Source organism: Pelodiscus sinensis, chromosome 5, assembly GCF_052426305.1.
Source record: "Pelodiscus sinensis isolate ZL-2025 chromosome 5, ASM5242630v1, whole genome shotgun sequence".
Classification (NCBI taxonomy): domain Eukaryota; kingdom Metazoa; phylum Chordata; order Testudines; family Trionychidae; genus Pelodiscus; species Pelodiscus sinensis.
In genome coordinates, this window is record NC_143056.1 from 75,552,473 (window position 1) to 75,571,425 (window position 18,953).

The 18,953-nt window shown below is 44.3% G+C and overlaps 1 protein-coding gene across 4 annotated transcripts in view; it reads left to right on the forward strand.

The window, feature by feature from the left end:
• The window catches only part of LDLRAD3 (low density lipoprotein receptor class A domain containing 3), a 181,770-nt gene that overhangs the window by 69,943 nt on the left and 92,874 nt on the right, over positions 1–18,953 (forward strand). The window lies entirely within an intron of this gene.

The window sequence follows — 18,953 nt, forward strand, 5'->3', positions numbered from 1 at the left end:
GTTTTGTACCGTGAGACTCAGTTAGCTAGCATTATTTGCATGCTGTGATCTGTGTTCTTCAAGTGATGAAGCCTCTGCCTGACTCATTCTTTGCCTTTTGTTAGTGAGAGACCATGTGTACCTTGTCAGCACCTTTTCATCCTGCCACTAGCCTGATCAGAGCCTTCTCCTTCACAGCTCTTCTCATTTGGAACAGTTCCTGTATCTCACCACCTCATCAGCTCCCCACCTTATTCCAGATATTTGCTGAAAGCTTCTCTCATGCTTCATCTGTGATTCTTCACTTTTTCTCCCTGTGCTGGATTGAACTCTTGAATCATATTCAAAGGATACATAATCATTTCTCTGGTATATAATCTCTCTAAAATATCAGACCTGAGTTGCCAGCATCTTTTTGCCTAAGCTTGTCCTGTGGTTCAGGTGTTGGACTGGGCCTCAGTTCCTCATCCCATAAAGTGAGGATAATACTTTCTCTTAGCTATTTAGGTATTAAGCTCTTAGAAAAATGATTCCTGCCCCAGGTGAATCTACAGCACCCAGCATCAGTTGGAGCCTCAGGCTATTCTTTAGGACCACAGTGGCTTGCATTTCCTTCTGAGCTTAACATGTTCCTTAATTAGCTATGCAGGAGCCGTCACTGGGGGAAACGTGACACCTCCTATTCTAAAACAACGAATAGTCTTGCAGCATCTTAGAGACTAACGAAATATGAGATGGTATCATGAGCTTTCCTGGGCACAATCCACTTACTCAGATGAATGGAGTTATTAAAGGTCTAGTTTCTAAATAAATAGGGAAAGGGGAGAGGGAAAGAGGAGGAGGAAAAAGAAGGGGGGGGAAAAAGAAAAGAAGGGGGAAAGAAATAGTCAATTAGTGTCCATGCTCCATGAAGCTGAGTATCTTCTCTATCATAGACTCTCTAATGACTATTTCTTTCCCCTTTTTTCTCCTTCTTTTTCCTTTCTCTCCCCCCAACATCCCCTATTGATTTAAAAACTGGACTTTTAATAATTCCATTCATCTGAAGAAGTGGGTTGTGCCTACAAAAGCTCATGATACCATCTTCGACATATTTCATTAGTCTATAACGAATAGTCTTGCATCACCTTAGAGACTAACTCAGCTACCCTTCTGAAACTTCCTATTATACCAACCTTCCAAGATCTGACTGTGCTCCCGGCCCACAGTTTGCCAAACCAAAATTGGCATTTTAAAACAGGATGAAAGAAGACATTTTTAAAACCCAGGTATTTATAGGACGAGTCTAGGAAATTTTGCTGTTTCCTAAGGACACTGTCACTCCCTGCCTTGCATCTCATTTTTCCAGAGCTGCAAATATAGAGATGTCTAATGAAAGAATGTAAGGTTTTGCTCTTATGCTGACACATGCTAGGTCTCTTTATTCTTTTTTTTTTTAACTAGTTAGCAACAGAACCCAGAATAACGAGCAACATTATAATAATGTTAATTGTTCAGAATATTCCACCTCATCCTTGTCCCCATGAATGGATATAATTATTAATCATTTGCCAGAGAGGTACAAAGTAAAGTTGGGGGTGGGGAGGCAAATTGAATCAGTAAGCTAAAATTTACATGCATCTTGTTCCCTCCTTCCACTTTTTAGCCCCTTTTCTCTCTCCTGTCACATGTGACTTAATCTGTTAATCAGATCACTTTACACATTTCTGTCTGAGGTTTCCTTTTTTTGTTCCCGTCACTCTAAAAAGCAGCAATGTTCTTTTCATTCTTTCCCCTTCAACTCATCCTGTGCAGACCACCCCTTTGTCCTCTTCCATGTCTAGTTCCTTGCTATATGAGAGGTAGCAGTTCAGGGGGTGGGCGCTCTGGCTCCCCCGTGGCACAAGGGTCCTTCCATGGCGGCAGCCCCTGTCCACAGGGGACCCAAGTTCCCTTGCAGACAGAGGCTGCTTTAGCATCCCACGGAGAAGCCTCTGTCTGTGGAGAGCCCAGGGCTGCAGGCAGGAGCCGGTCTGTTCAGGAAGCCAATTTTTAAATCAGTTCCCCTCACAAACCAGCTCCACCTGCCATCCGACGTTGCTGCCTCAGATACAGAGGCAGCAGTGAGGGGTCGTGGGGGCTCCCGAGAGTGGCGCCAGGAGCATACTGGCTGCTGGCCCCACCCCGGGAGTATTTTAGTAACCATGTAACTGATCATATTTTTTTGCAGCTACATAATTACTAAAATAAATGCTATTTAATATCCCTATCTGGTAGGCTGTGCTCAGTGGTATGATCAGAACATCAGGTGAGTCCCAAAGGGGGACCTCTGTGATCCAACCCACCACAATGTAATACACCCATCTTTGCATGTATTTACTTGCCAAAGTAAAGTTTCCACTTCATGCATCTGATGAAGTGGGTTCCAGGCCACAAAAGCTTATGCCCAAAAGTTTTTGCAGAAACAGATTAACACCACTACCCCTCTGATACTGGTACCTTTTCAGTAGAGACATTGCATGAGCTTCAGGCTGTCAGCCAGGAAAGGCGTATACAGGCAGTCCCCGAGTTACGCGGATCCGACTTATGTCGGATCCGCAGTTACGAACGGGGCCCTCCCTCTCCCTGGTCTCCAGCAGACCAGGGAGAGGAAGCAAAGCGGCGGAACACGCGGGCAGCGGACAGGGCTGTCCGCTGCCCGCGTGCTCCGCGGCTTTGCTCTGCTTTGCTCCCCGTCCCCCTGGTCTGCAGACCAAGGGGACAGGGGGCAAAGCAGAGCAAAGCCGGGGAGCACGCGGCCAGCTGACAGCCCAGACGCGTCTGGGCTGTCCCGCTGCCCCCATGCTCCGCGGCTTTGCTCCGGGCGCCTGTGGTACAGCAGCTGGGGCGCTGCCAGTTGGTCCCGTAGCGCTGCTCTGGGCGCTACTGGACCAATCCGGCAGCACCCCAGCTGCTCTGCCCCAGGCGTCCTGATTCAGCCACTGCTGGTCAGTTTCAGCAGCGGCTGAATCAGGACGCCTGGGGCAGAGCAGCTTGGGTGCTGCTGGGTTGGTCCAGTAGCGCCGAGGAGCGGCGGCGCTACTGGACCAACCCAGCAGCACCCCAGCTGCTCTGCCCCAGGCGTCCCCAAGTCAGCCGCTGCTGAAACTGACCAGTGGCTGACTACAGGAAGCCCCTGCCCCGGGCTTCCTGGAATCAGCTGCTGATCAGTTTCAGCAGCAGCTGACTTGCGGATGCCTGGGGTTCTTAAGTTGAATCTGTATGTAAGTCAGAACTGGCGTCCAGATTCAGCTGCTGTTGAAACTGATCAGTTTCAGCAGTGGCTGAATCTGGACGCCAGTTCCGACTTACATACAGATTCAACTTAAGAACAAACCTACAGTCCCTATCTTGTACGTAACCCAGGGACTGCCTGTATAATGACCCTAGTAGCATGAGTAGCTGCCTGAGCATTTCCACCTCTCCATAGTTGAAGATCAGTCTCCCTCCTTCTCCCCACTATGAAGAATCCCATACAGTTGATTCTGCATGGCTCCTAGGCCATTCCTTTATTTGCAGGAAGCTGGTGATTTTTAAAGGGGAATTTTCATATGAACATGCAAAATTCATAACTAGGGTAGCATTCTTCAGGTTGTTTCACTCTTCATAATGGTTAGCTGACATTACTTCTGCTAACTACAGAATCTCAAACCCAGGTTCTCTATGGCTTCTGAAGGCCTCTGTGGCCATTTTAGTAGGGCGTGTTGCTTGTGCACTCCCTGCACATATTCTGAGTATAAACAGAGGGCTTCACACTGGGGTTACCAATCTGACGCTGTTCACCTCGTGCACAAATAAGATCCATAAATGTGTCTGAGGAGCGGGTGGCATGAGGGTGAGAAGAAGCTGGGGAGTTGCAGGGAAACAAATGGAACAAAAAATAATCTAGAAAGAGGTACAGTAAAACTCCATTAGTCCGGCATCCAATGCTCCGGCAAGCCTGATGGTCTGGCACCATCAGGAACCTGGAATGCTCTGGCTGCCGGACAATTGGAGTTGTTCCGCGCCTGGCTTCCCCGATTCAGCCGCTGCTGAAACTGACCAGCAGCTGAATCGGAGAAGCCGGGGGCAGAGCAGCTGGGGTGCTGCTGGGTTGGTCCCGTAGTGCTGCCCCTCGGGGCTGCGGGACCAACCCAGCAGCACCCCAGCTGCTCTGCTGTAGGCGTCCCCAATTCAGCCGCTGCTGAAACTGACCAGTAACGGCTGAATCGGGGATGCCTGGGGCAGAGCTGGACTATCAGAAGGGGGGGCTATGAGTGGTCTGGGGTGGCATCCCCCACCCCACTCCAGACCCGTCATAGCCCCCCCTTCCGATAGTCCGGCATATCTGATAGTCTGGCACCCCCTGGGTCCTACAGGTGCCAGATTATCGGAAGTTTACTGTACATGTATTCAAAATTATTTTGAGGTAGGTACAATGGAAACCCCTAATGTTGATTCTGTTTCAATGGAGATATCATTTTAGGGCCAAATCCATGTCCTGTTGATGTCATGGGGAGCCATGCCATTAACTTCTGTGGAACCAGGGTGCACTCCTTACAATGTTTGCTCACACATACATTACTTGCAAGCATTAGTAGTCTGGAACCAGAGTTATCTGTAGCAGTACCAGTTTTTCCAGAATCTTTATTTCCTGTCTTTTTTTCCCGGGTTCTCTTTGTTTATGGTTTTGTTCTTTCTAAAATCTAATAAAATGTGAACATTGATAATGGCTTTTGTCAGTTAATGAGCAACAGCTAGAAGAGGGGATGGCATGTTGCTGCCTTTCTGTCAGCTAACGAGGAGCAGATGGTATAGATTTGGAGCATGGCACATCATCTGAGTTAACTGCTTGACATGACAGGAGCCAAAATCAGGGATGTACCAAATACACAAATTGCAACTTCTCCTTCATTCCTCTTACTACAAAAGAGCTGTTTCTTTTCTGCCAGGTCTGTGTATGAAGCACTTTTTCTGTGAACCAACAGTGACACCCAGTGACAAGTCACTCTAATCCAAGTGGTGTATGTGAGGGGTAGAAGGAGTTAGACGTTTTAGTATAGAAAAGTGACTGTTCAACAATGTCCCTGGGTTCCATATGTGTGAATGTTGATTCTATTTTCAAGTAAAAAAATGTTTAATTATCACCACTGCAAATTCAGCCGGGGATCTGAAAGTCAAGTTGGTTTATGCATTGTCACCAGTAATAAAGGTTCCTCATGATAGATAGTACAGATTAGACTCCTGATAGTACACCGATAGCTAAGCGACCCTCTAAATATAGTAAAAAAAAAATATTGTCATGACTTCTGAATACACTCAAGAAGCAGAGTAAGAAGTGAGTATGAAGATGCCTTTTGAGAGTTGGTTTTCTGACACTTGATAAGTATGAATTGATTTAAATTGATGTGTGGAATAAAGTACCCTGGTTTTCACATTCCATGTTAATTATTTTATCCATTTTTGTATAATTTCTCTATAGGTTGCTTTTTCAGTAATTCCATGTTATCTGTTTATGAATACTTAGCATTTATGGAATAATTTGGTGGTATTTGTTGAGAAAAGAGTAGCTGCACAGACCCCTGGAGAATACGTCTGTGCAGAAGGCCCCCTAAGAAGTGAAGCCTCCCCCTGCAAAAAGCTTGCCCTCCTGAAAGGTGGACAGGAAGGGTGGTTGGGGCCCTGGGAATTTCCTCACCAAATGAGGTGTAAACCTGTCCTCACCTGCACCGGAACAGGGGATGTGCAAGCTAGGGATGTGAATGGGTAACTAGGACAGGAGCTTGCAGTCCCATGCGAAGCTGGGGGCTGCTCCAGCCTGGCTAGAACCCCTCTCCCCCCTCACCTGGGATCCCATGTGACCAGCTAACTGGTTAAACCTAATTTAACAGGTTAATGGATTAAACTGGATTTTACATCCCTAGTGCAAGCTGCCCTTGCTTCTGTTTGCACTGATACATGGATGAATCGAAATAAGTGGACTTCTGTGAGATGAGAACCAAGCCACAAGTCCTCTCAGTTGTTGGACAGCAAGCTGGAGTCATAGCCAGAGTTGAATGCTGTGTTCTGCGCTCTTCATTACATAATAAAAATATGCCAAAGCAAGAACCCGATTTCAAAATAGCTACTTTCTCCCTCTTTACAAAATCTTTTCTTCCTTTTTCTACCAATGGCAGACACGGTTTTGGTTGTTTAAAAGTAGCACAAGCCTTTGTCCTTTCCTGCCTCTAGACTTGTTGCAAAAGCAGTCAGACTCACAGCTTTCTTGTCTGCTGAGGATAAATATCTAGTTTGTCAACTGGCCATGTGAATAATAAAAATAAAATTGGGCTTTTCAGAGAAAGCAAAATACTGGAATATCTCTAAGCTATGTAATGACTGAGAGTTACCGTGATACAATTATTATGGCTGAAGTTATTTTACTTGGATTTAGCCACTTTGTGGAATCATTCACTAATGAATGGCTTTCATGTACAAGAACAAAGGGCACAGGAATAGCTCAGGCTGCTATCTGTTAAATACTAGGCTTTAGGATAGACATGTGGTGCTCAATGCACTGGAAGAAAGAGATGCAGCATTTTGCTAAAAAGAAATGTCTGCCCAAATGAGTGGTTACATTAATAAGCCCCAAGGATTGTCTAGTAAGCTGAGATCTTCCTAAAATACAGCAGCAGTCCAAGAACCCCAATCAGATTAATCCTACCCATCTGTAAAGATTGACCCCACGCGGTTTAATATGTTGATGGAAAAAGTTATGCTTCTTGGAAACATTAAATTAGCTTTTGCTACTTACCATCAGTCTGTGTTTTTTTTTTTTTTTTTAAACAAACTCTCTCAATTTACACACAAGCTGATGTGATTAAGATGGAGCCTTGCATATATGGGACTATTCAGTGGGCAGCACTGCTTTATTTCAAGATGAAAGCACATCAACAGCCTGTTCCATTGTGCTGCAAACTAGTTCAGACCTGACACTCTTGACGTATTGCCAGTTCAGCTTTCAGTTAGGTTAGGTTTGAACTCTCACTTTCTAGCTAATTAAACTAGTGCAATCTGAACTCTGTGCTATACCTAGATTTCCCTCTGGGTAACAGTGCTTGGGAGTCCTACTTCCAAAAGCACATCTGATTCACATCAGCTCATTTGTTGCAAGGAATATACTCACTGGAGCTGCCCTCAACTGGATGTAGTATAATATTTGTAGCAGGAGCAGACACATGCATTCTGCTTCCCCAGTGAGCCTTAGATAGGACAGGTGAACAGCACTCTGGTCATCTGAAGAAGCGGGCTGTGCCCACCAAAGCTCATACCATCTACATGTTTTGTTAGTCTTTAATGTGCTACCAGACTATTTGTCGTTTTTTAAAATTCGTATTAAACTGAGTAATGTGCCCTCTACAGAGTGGAATCAGCACTTCTCAGCTGTTAAAAACTTACAGGTAAGAGTGCCAAAGTGACGTGGCACAAATCGCTTTTCAATATGAGGCTTAAGCTCCTAAACTGTTGACTCATTTGAACATTTCACCCTGTACAGCTACAGCTTAAGAAGTTCCTTAACTCAAAAGTAGTTGGGCCTTTGCTTTAAGGAAAGGAAGAGGCAGCCTTCTGCTCTGTCCATGCTATCAGAGAAGTTCTGGGTGGTGGTCATGATATGGAGTTTTAGGTGGCCATGGATTTGTTTCATTGTTTGTTGGGTGCGGGCGCTGAAGAGGACATAACCACTGCCCCAAGGAGCTGACAGTCTTAAAAGGCTGGCAACAGGTTAGTGACACATTTCTGAATGACCTAGAAATGGAATCTTGACAGACTGCAGGATTTAACTCAAATGCATTCCTACTGCAGGTGAATGCTGACGTTGCTTGGAATAGATATGATTGGTGGGGAGGGGCAACACTAGATGTACTGTGGAAATGTGGCAGGTACAAGGCATGCAGGTGAACACAGAAGAAGGATATTGTGGACTAGGCATGAGTATAGATGGATTGAAAGGAGAAAATGACTGTAGAACATACCAATCCCACTGAGAACTAGTGTATGCTGATCTGGGAATGAATTTACTTTAGAAAACAAAACTACAGTTGGACATAGTTTCCCCCCAAACTGCAATCCACTCTGAGTCTTTCCTGAGGTCTGGATATCTGGCACAACTATCTAATAAAGTTGGCGAACTTTTGTTGATTTTTTTTTTAAGATTGATTATTTGTGCACATGCATGTAGAGACAGTGAAACAGTGACATGAGAATTAAGAAAGGAATCATTGTGTCTAAGCACTCAAACTTTCAGGGTCCATGCCAATAATAAATTAATATATGTGCTGTCATAACGGTTGATGTCTTAGTGGCCCAGGCTGAGTGTGTGTAGCCAAATATTAGTTTTTTAAAAAGGTTTATAAGACCAAACAAGACAGCTTTTGATTTTCAGCCTGGTTGACTGTTTTTCATAGAGCTGGAATGTGTAGCCAAAAGTGATGAGTTGCTCTTGAGGTTTTAGACTCATGGAAGTGATGATAGCACATTAAGATGATGGACATATAAAACATTAGCAACTTCTGCTTGTTAAATTGATGACATCAAATTCCACATCCAAACTGCTGTTTCTTGCCCGTCTGCTATCCTGGGATATCTGTGCACCTAGGAAACATTACAGAAATAAGCTTGAAATGGTAAGTACCATTCCAGATGTGCGTACCTGTTCCCCAAACCTTGACAGTGGCCTCTGCATTTCTTTAAATTGAGGCTATTTCTGTACATTGGAAAGGGAAACACAAGTGCTGCTGAACCCTTGTCTGTGAGTCATCAATCTGCCATGCTACCACTGTTCAGCTTATAGCGCTTCATTCAGAGCACAAATTTCAGACATGTAAGAATGTTTAAGAACTGAGTTCCTGTTAACAGCACAATAAATCTTTTGGCTCTAGTCTGTTTAAGGCCAGATTTCCCCCTGAACTTTACAATCCAGTGTCTGCCACTCTGCCTCTTTGTTCTTTGCATAATAAGCATCAATTAAATCTTTTAAAAGCGAATTGCTATGTTAACTTTAAAAAGTGCGGGCAGTTGATCAGGAATCATAGCTTGAAGTTCCATCCCAATTGCTTGTGATAAAATAAAAGGGCTTGCATCAGAGGAGACCCAGGAGAGAGCAAAGATGTAGAATTTTGGGAACATGGCTCAGTGGATCCATTTCTTCAGGCCATATTGGTCTAGTCAGGGGCCTGGAGACCTGTTCCTGTAACACAGGCTTGGATCTGTTAGATTTTTCCTAGGAAAAATCTGTGGCTTGCCATTTGAAAGAATAGGCCATAAAAGGACCCGGTGATTGGGAGGTGGGAGGGAAGGGGGAGGAATGAGGTAACGTGAATACTTTTTTAAGTATGGAAATACAGGGAACTTAAGCAGATTTATTACCTTCTCCTCTTGTCCCATGAGAAGTGGCATCAGCGCAGATCCCAGCTGGAGAGAGGTCTTTTAAAACAGATTTTCACTCCATTTGGAAGTAGTTTTGAGATTTAAACACCTTTGTCTGGTAGAGTCATGTGGTTCTGTCCATTCGTCAGCTGCATTTGATAGAGACAATTGCATTCCGTCTCTATTCCTTCCTGTTCCCTGCTTCTAGCAGATCAGTCTGTGTTCAATGATACTGGTGATAGTATTTCATTAGAATAGTAACTTCTGTCTGTTGCTCTCAAAGCACTTTACAGACATGACCAAATTTGCCCTCACAATGCCCTTGTGAAGTAGGTTAAATACCCTCATTTTACACAGGAGCAAACCGAGCAAGCGCGCACACACATCCCCCCCCTCCCCCCCCCCGATGTAGAGACTGGCCAAATGTCAGAGTAAGTCTGTGCTAGAGCCAAGAGTAGAACTCAGCTTTCCTGACTATTAACCCAGTGTTTTCAGCCATGCTGTTGATGCCATTTCGATAGCCTTATTTCTCATTCCTACGAGGTGCTTCTTGTTCAAGTGCTGCATTTAAAATCAGTCTCAAAATGACCCTTTTTGTCCATCCTGAGTTTGTATCCTTTATTGCAGCTGTTAACTAGTTTCAGGTCTGAATTTTGGTAGCATCAGCTGCCTGGCTGAGGTGGCCAGGGTAGGAGCCCATGTTTTCAGTAGGAGAAATTGAACCGAAGAGGTAGAAGCTTAGTGACTCTGACCGAAAGGTTAAATACTGTCTTCCCATGGATAGGAGCTGCTCTTGATGCTGTCTGGTTGGGAGCTGCTCTTGATGCTGTCTGGTTAGCACAGCATCTGGGACTAAAATTTTAAATTAAAAGTGTATGGCTCTTTTAACTGAATTGTTACAGTGTCCTGTGTGCAGGTGCCAAGCATCAGGATTCTTAAACAAACAACATTCAATGATTGGAATAGTGTTGATATCAGTTTGTAGGGTGCTCTAGTTAGGTGTTGATTTATGTCTCTTATTTCCAGTCCTTTAGTTATCTGAATATTGTACTAGAATTAACTCTTAGCCTCATTCACACTGGCAACAAAACACTCAGTATTTATGACTGTTTTAAACTGAGATGACTGTACTGAGGGTTCCATTAAATTCAAATTCCAGCTAAAAATAGGAGTGTTTCAGTAAGGAGAAGTATAACAGATACTTGCATTTATATAACTTTTATTGAAAGGAATTGAAGTAACTTGATAAACACAAAGATATTTAATCCTTCCAGTGCCTTTCTGAGGTAAGTGATAGAAATGTAGCCGTGTTAGTCTGGTGTAGCTGAAACAAAAAACAGGACAATGTAGCACTTTAAAGACTAACAAGATGGTTTATTAGATGATGAGCTTTCGTGGGCCAGACCTGCTTCCTCAGATCACTGAGGTAAGTTAACATTGCCATTTTAGACACTGAAACTGAGGCAGAGTTGTCCAAGATCAGATAGTCGAGAGCAAAATAGGAAATGGAAACCAAGAGTTTTCCTGTCCCCTGCTCTAATCCGTATAGAGGGTGGCATACTGTATTAACTAACACGCTATGCTCTGAGCAGAATGTGGATGTATTATTGAAGTTCTGTAAGGCCAAAGCCCATTATACCAGTGTAAATCCAGAAAGACTCCCATTTTCTTCAGTGAAGTTATTTTGAAATGACACTGGTGTGATGGAGCTGATTCTGGATTTGTCCCTTATTACTTAAATTAGAGCAACCAAAAGCTGCCATCCTTTTAGCACCACAAGTACAAAACTCTCCCTTTTCTCTTTCAGAGGAAAGTATTAGATTTTTTTATGGCAGTCTTAAAGGGACTGAGTCTCTTTTTAAATTCTTTTCCTTTTATATCTGTGTGCTGTAGGTGAATGGGGTGTCTGGTATGGGGAACATGCTGATTTATTCTCTTCAGTGTAATTTTACTATTGAGTTCCTTAATTATTCCCTAGGGAAAAATGCACCGACTATAATAGGTTTCAGTTTCAGACGCGTTTTCTATTGTGTTCCTCTAGTAGTAATTACCTAAAGATCTGTGTGTGTATCTACACAGCTTGAATGGTTAGACAGGGATCATAGAGGAAGGAGGGAAGAATAAAAACATAACTTATGGAGTTTCCTAAAGGACACTAGACTCTGGTCACCAAAAGGTTTGCTTGCATGCTGGTAAACGGCCCTGTTTTGCACAAAAGGGTATTGAGGTTTGGATAATCACATTTGTACTGTGTGCACAAATGAATAGCGTGTGTAACTGACTTTATGTATGGATTTAGTGCTGTGGAATAGTACCAGGCTGACAACTATATTTTCCATAAGGACCCTTCAGTGTGCTCTTACTTTGGCTTCATGGGACCACTTTGAGGTAAAGGATGACGCATTCCCACTCACATACATTGTGGTGTGACTACTGGTGGTGGCATCAGCTTTTGATGGGTGATTAGTTGTCCATGGGGAAATGGACTGAAACTACAAACTCAGTTATATAGGGCCCACTGAACAGCAATTAACTGGGTGTAACTTTGTGTCACTGCTAAGCTGGATTTGGATTTTGAAGCAGCAATCTAGCAGTGAAAGATGGCATATTCTATTACCGGGGCTGTATATGTAATTGCCTGGAGTCTTCTGCCTTGTCTTCTATGAATGCTAATCCCTGTACTTCTGAGCAGGGGGCAAAAGAGGGGGCAGTATAACACTTTCACAGAGCATTTGATGCTGCTGCATCTCTTGGATGCATCAAGTCATTTGAACGTCCAGTACTGCCCTGTTTCCCAGTTCTCCATGAGGTTCCATGGAGACTTCAGTGGAAAGTCAGCACGTCAAAAGAGTGCCCCTGCCAGAGCAGCTGGCATTAGGGTGAATTGGCAGAGAGGTGGTTAAGAAACCACCAATGGCAGGGAAGAGATACAGCATTTGCCCAGGATGCAGAATCAGTTCAGGGAGTTGCTGCTATTGCACAGAAGGTACCAAGATTTGATTAGTCAAATACATCATCATTATTGTTGGATTGAGGCCTATGATTGTGAGCAGCATACTGCTATTTTGCATGATTACTACCTGGGGAGGTTCTGAGACAACCGTTTGAGTGGAAAGATGTGGTATTGAAATACGTGTAGTTCACTTTCAGCTGCAGATAGCCACGAAATGTCTGCTGCTTAATTGGCTATGACGTTAGCCACATGTCCCTAGACCCAATCTGAAAATAACTATAGTGTTAGAGAGTGCTCTGTGAAATAATTTCCTTAATTAAAAATAGGAAATCTGCTTGTACCATGTCACATACTATCCTAGCATTTCAATGGGATGAGCTGATTCTCATCCCTGGCTAGAACAAGATACAAAAATGGTGGTGACACAGGTCAGCAATAAAAGCTCAGTGAGCAAGTTTTTTTTTTTTTTTTTTAAGGTTGTATTTGCAACGTTCAGCTCAACAAGAAAAACCACCAGTTGTAATAAATAGGATTTAAAAAAACAACAACCCTGCATTTTGTGACTGTCCTGGCCTAGTGGCCACCTAGCAAGTAGCCCTACGTTGACCAATATTTGACTACTGGGACCTTCTGTACCTAGCTCTTGTTTGTTATTCCATTCTCTCTACCTTCCTTGCTGGTAATTAGATAGTCCATCTGATCTCTTGGTTGATCAGTTATGACATTATGCACACTTAATTATTAAGTAGAAAAGCATTGGATCTATATATTTCTGTATATTTCTAATCATGTTTCTGATTGAGCTGGGGGGCTTGATAATTTTGTTAATCCAACCATGTATAATTATGCTTGTACGTTATATGTGCCTTGTCTTTGCTTGGTTCCATGCTGTAGGGAATTATTCTTCTGTATGCTGAAAAATGATATAGCAGATTTAACTTTTGAAAAAGGGAATGTATTCTCTTCTGAGGTCCCCTGTTAATGCCCTAAAGCTAGTAATATGTTCTTTTTTTAATCAATGCTGGTGAGTGATGCCTGCAAGCTGTCATTTCTGTATTGGAACATATAACCAGATTCTATGGAAATAGCTATAAAAGTAGACTTACAATGGTGTTGCTTTGTTGGTGACAATTGATCTCTGTGCAGAGGGGTAGCATAAAGTTGCCAAAATAGAACTCAACTGGGATTTAACTTGAGCCTTACGTTTGTTCTAACTGCCTTCATAGGGATGAATTTTACCCTTCATTAGTGAATCAACATGGGTTTCCATTTTAGAGATCATCTTATACTGTGGTGAAGGGCTCTTCCCAAACTAACATAACAAGTTACCTTATGGTGGACTTTGAGAGACAGGTGGTGATTTTGACACCAGGGGATTTACTCTTAGGTCTTGTCTACACTAGGAAATTATTTCAAAATTAGTTAATTCTACATAACTCACAATTTAACATTCGAACTGGAGTCCACACTATGAAGAAGCCTCGAAATTAGTCCAAGGCAGATGCCATTAATATAGACGCACTACCTCAGACTTAGAGCCCCAGGAAGTACTAGGGAGTAATTAGTTCAAATGACTCTGGGGAGTAATTTCAAAATAGTGGGACTGGAGCATCCGCACTACTGTTATTTCAAAATAACTATTTTGGAATTAGCATTGCTCCTGATGAAAAGCAGGAGTACAGATTTCAAATTCCGTGGCCCATTATTTCGAAATAACGGGCTTGGTAGTGTGGACGCTCCGTGTATAAATTTGATCTGGGGATGGTGGTGTTATTTTGAAATAAAGTCCTGGTGTAGACCAGGGCCCAATGGCTAATGATGGCTAAAAGGGGTTTTGAAATATGTATTTCAATGATGGAAGGATGCACTTGTTCTTTTTTTCCCAGTGTTCATGGTGGTGCAGTTCACTATCCCTTCTCATTTTACTGTATGCATATTCTGTTTCAGCGTGTGTGTGTGTGTGTGTGTGTGTGTGTGTGTGTGTGTGTGTGTGTGTAAATTAATGTAATTTATTGCTCTTAAGTCACATCTGCCATGACTCAATATCCAGTGGGGCTGGACAAGGGGCATTCCCTCCCATTTCAATCAAAGGCACATAGATTTGCCAGAAAAACATTGGTTGCTTGAACTCCATCTAATTGCTTTTCTTTGTACTTAATGTAAATATCTAAAAGGAGTCAGGCTATTTTTCCTGGAGTGAAAATGTAAGTCCCCTGCTGTGGATTATCTGTGTTAACAAGGGAAAAGCTAAAAATAAGTAAGGATTTCTGTCTGTCCTTTGCATCTTAGAATATCAGTGTGCTGCCTCTTGTAACTCAGAAGTCATTTGTTGTCTTCTGGAGTTGGTGCTAGTGAGCAGTGGCTGATTTGCTAAGCTGTGTAGACTGAAGTCCTCCATTTATTCATACAGCAGGTGCACATAGGCAAGAGCAGTTGATGACATGACTTTAAAGAACCATTTCCAAGATATGAAGATGTTTGAGTTCCATGAGCCATCTACTTTTAGCCCTCACTACTGAAAATGATGGCTGAAGGAGTGATTTATATGTTGTGAACTCTTGTCCACTAACAAATGGACTGAAACCAACCAACTCCATAAAACCTTATATAGTCATTAAATGATAGCAGGTTCCTCTCATTTGCTAGCATCAAACCTGCAACCTGAAAGTGAAAACCTCTCTGAATCGCACCCACTCATTAGACCTTGGTATTTGAGATTCTTGCAAAAGACCCTTTTAAAACTTAGGCCCCTCAGTAGCAGTATGAAACTCATTGGACCTAAAGGTTTTGCTCCCCTAGGCATCAAAAGCAGGGCTTCTCGGACTTTTTCTTTGAAGCCCACCTGTGCCACAACAGCAGTTTTCCTTCATATGGAAGCCAGGGCCAGCTTTGGGGGTAGCAAGCAGTGAGGTTGCCCGGGGCCTCACAGCACAGGGAGCCCTGTGAAGCTAAGTTGCTCAGGCTTTAGCTTCAGTCCCAGGTGGTGGGGCTTTGGCTTTGTGCTCCAGCAAATCTAATGCCAGCCCTGCTCGTCTGAAACCTGCTCATGGTGCCTTAGTAGGCTGGTTGAGTACCACTGATCACGAACCATGTTGCTTTCCTTGTGTCCTGACTCCAGTGGGATCTGAATTAGCTGTTCTGTGTGCAATGGATTGAGCTCGTAGAACATTTATTAAGGTTGCTAAATCAGGCACTTAGGAAATATCAGATTTAAGGTTGCCTACATTCAGTCACTCTGTGACTGCACAGCCTAGTCAGGTCTGAGAGAGAAGAGAGGCTGGAGAATGTTCAGGGAGGATGGACTCCCTGGTTTGACTGCTAAGGTAGAAGTTGTCTCCATGTTTCAACTGCAATTTTTAAAGGCTTATAATGTGACCAAATGTGGGTAGATTTCCACAGCGATGGTAAAAGGCACATCCCTGCCATATTGAAAGACCTGGTCCAAAGCACATAGACTTTTGAGAAGTGGTTCTGATTTTGTTCACCGTTGTGGACTGCATATGTAGCTCTTTGTGTTATGTGGGGCCGCATCCACACAAAACATATGTACTATCTGTATGGTCACATGGGCTGCAGCTTTGTGCTGACTGGACCAAAGGTTGGGAACCACTGTGCGAGAACTACAGGCAGTCCCCGGGTTACATACAAGATAGGGACTGTAGGTTTGTTCTTAAGTTGAATTTGTATGTAAGTCGGAATTGGCGTCCAGATTCAGCCGCTGTTGAAACTGACCAGCAGCGGCTGAATCAGACACGCCTGGGGCAGAGCAGCTGGGGTGCTGCTGGGTTGGTCCCGCAGTGCAGCTCCTCGGCGCTACTGGACCAACCCGGCAGCACCTCAGCTGCTCTGTCCCAAGCATTCCCAAGTCAGCCGCTGCTGAAACTGACCAGCGGCTGACTACAGGAAGCCCGAGGCAGAGCTGCTCTGACCTGGGCTTCCTGGAATCAGTCGCTGATCAGTTTCAACAGCGGCTGAATCTGGACGCCTGGGACAGAGCAGCTGGGGCGCTGCCGGGTAGGTCTCTGCAGCGCCGCACCTCAGCGGTGTGGGGACCAACCCGGCAGCGCCCCAGCTGCTCTACCCCAGGTGTCCCCAAGTCAGCTGCTGCTGAAACTGATCAGCGGCTGATTCCAGGAAGCCCGGGGCAGAGCAGCTCTGCCTCGGGCTTCCTGTAGTCAGCTGCTGATCAGTTTCAGCAGCGACTGACTTGGGGACGCCTGGGGCAGAGCAGCTGGGGTGCTGCTGGGTTGGTCCAGTAGTGCCGCACCTCGGTGCTGTGGGACCAACCCAGCAGCCCCCCAGCTGCTCTACCCCAGGCGTCGGCGAGAAAAGCCTGGTCTGCTAGGGAGGAGGGGGTGCACTAGCTGGCCCCCCCCCCCAGCAGACCAGGGAGACGCGGAGCGGCTTTTCTCGCCGCGGAGGACGCAGGCGGCGGGACCATGGCGCGTCTCGGCGATCCCGCCGCCCGCGTCCTCTGTGGCAAGAAAAGCTGCTCCACGTCTCCCTGGTCTGCTGGGGGGAAGCGCCCCCCGTGCCACCGGAGGCGGCGACAGTGGGGGAGGCACCCTGCACTAGCGGGGGCCCCCTCCCCTCCCGGTTCGTAACTAGGGGTCTGACTTAAGTCGGACTGACGTAACCCAGGGACTGCCTGTATTCAAGTTAAAGGTGACCATAGCTTTTAACATGCATGGGCTAAAACTTTTTTCCTTAGCCTGGTTCTCAGAAATGGGTGAAACATTTTGGCTGGAATTATCTCCCCAAAAAAGACCAAGACCGATAACACTGCATCTAGAATGAGCAGCCTGGATGGTTAAAGTTTAGCAAAGTTATAAGCAACTAAAACAAAGGTTTTTGTAATGGGCATGCTGGGCAGCCCTAATAGGCAGCACTATGAGTCCCATTTATAGTAAAGATGTGATGACAGCACATTCTCCCAGCCACTCCAGCCAGATAACTATCTTGTGTGAATGCAGAGACAAATCCATAATACACATCAGCTATTTGGTGGATGTGAACAGAGACAGTGATTGCTATGGGGGTTCTGTAGTAACACTGAATTATGGACTTGTCTCAGCGCATAAGTAGCTCTACTGCAATGTGGAAAGAGTTCTGAGGACATCAAATATTTTTCAAGTGAGATTTTTCTGCTACCAGAGTTAGTGTGTTTAAACATGGCATTAACTCCAGGATAGATAATCTCCTGTTTTCTACAAACAATGGCCTATTATTTCTGAGTGGACCTTGGATTCTATTTAGAATAAAATGGTAGTTGGTAGATATCTGAAAGTCCTTTTATTTTATACTTCATAACTCTAATCGAGAACTAGAAGTACTAGCAAGAGAATGTGCAGGAGAGGGACAGCATGCTTCATTCTTGTTGCATAAATTGCTGGTTTCGTCCCCTTGGAGGCTAGTCTGATTTACCCCAAGAAGAGAGTCACACTTTCAGGCTGGGTCCAACTCAAGTTTATTGGTTGCAACCAAGGTACGGCTAAGGAACTCAATGTTCAAAGCAGAGCCGACCCTGAGCGTTGGCTAAGCATCCTTTTTATACTTTCTTTAACTTTCTTATCTAACTTGGCACGTCTTGATTTGTTACCTTAGCTTCGTGTTGCAGCGTTATTGGTTAGCATATTTCAACTCTATTCCATTCAGTAACAACCACCAGTATAGCTTACTTAAGCAATAGCAATTAGCAAATTTCCCTCACTCAAGTAATACGTGTAATCCAGTCCTTGAGAAATGGGTCTAAACGGCTAGTTCCCCTTTTTACTACAGCTTCTAAAACATGCGCAATTAGCTAAATGATATGTGCTGTTTCAAGCTTAAGTAATGGAAGGGGGAAGAAGCACACATAGTCTTTACTAAATTTTACTACATTCTGAAGGATACTAAATAGTTGCTGCTACTGCTCTTAAAAAGGGTTTATATAATATCTGCTGAGAGATAGCAGAGAAGCAGCTGTGTTGACTTGATCTCTGCAAGAAAGTATCTCCTCCAAATTAATGCCAAAGTCCTGGCTTCTTTGTTCCCTCGTCTTTCTTAGTTATTACCTCTCCCTTTTTCTCCCTCACTATTGCACTTCTTGTACCTCCTTTTGCTGTCTTCCCATAACACTTGCTTGCCATCCCCTAGCTAGACTTCACCAGTCTGTGAGAAACATTCATTTTGGGCATAGAGGCATTGCCCATCACCCTCACATTCTGATCTCCAGTTCAGGGAGTCCTCATAAAAACCATGTGCTGCAATGCATAGATATCAACACATGTGATACTGGGTTAGAACTGGACAGATTCTGCTCCAAAAAAATAGTCTATTCCACCTGGACCAAGGAAGAATCTCCATTAGCTGAAGAGTTTAATTTTCTCTCCAAGAGGCTAGTGACTAGAGGATAGTATGTACCCTATTATAATCACACACTTGGCCAGGTCTGATTGTTAGTGCTAGGGATGTAAACAGTTGTCTGGTTAACTGGTTACCCAGTAAGCCCTTAGGCTTATTGGATAGGTAACCAGTTAACCAGGCAGGGGTAGCAGGTGGGGCTGCGGCAGCCCTATCAATCCCAGCCTGACCGTGAGGCAGCCCCAACCCCACGGCTCCCGTGGGAGAAGGCAGGTTC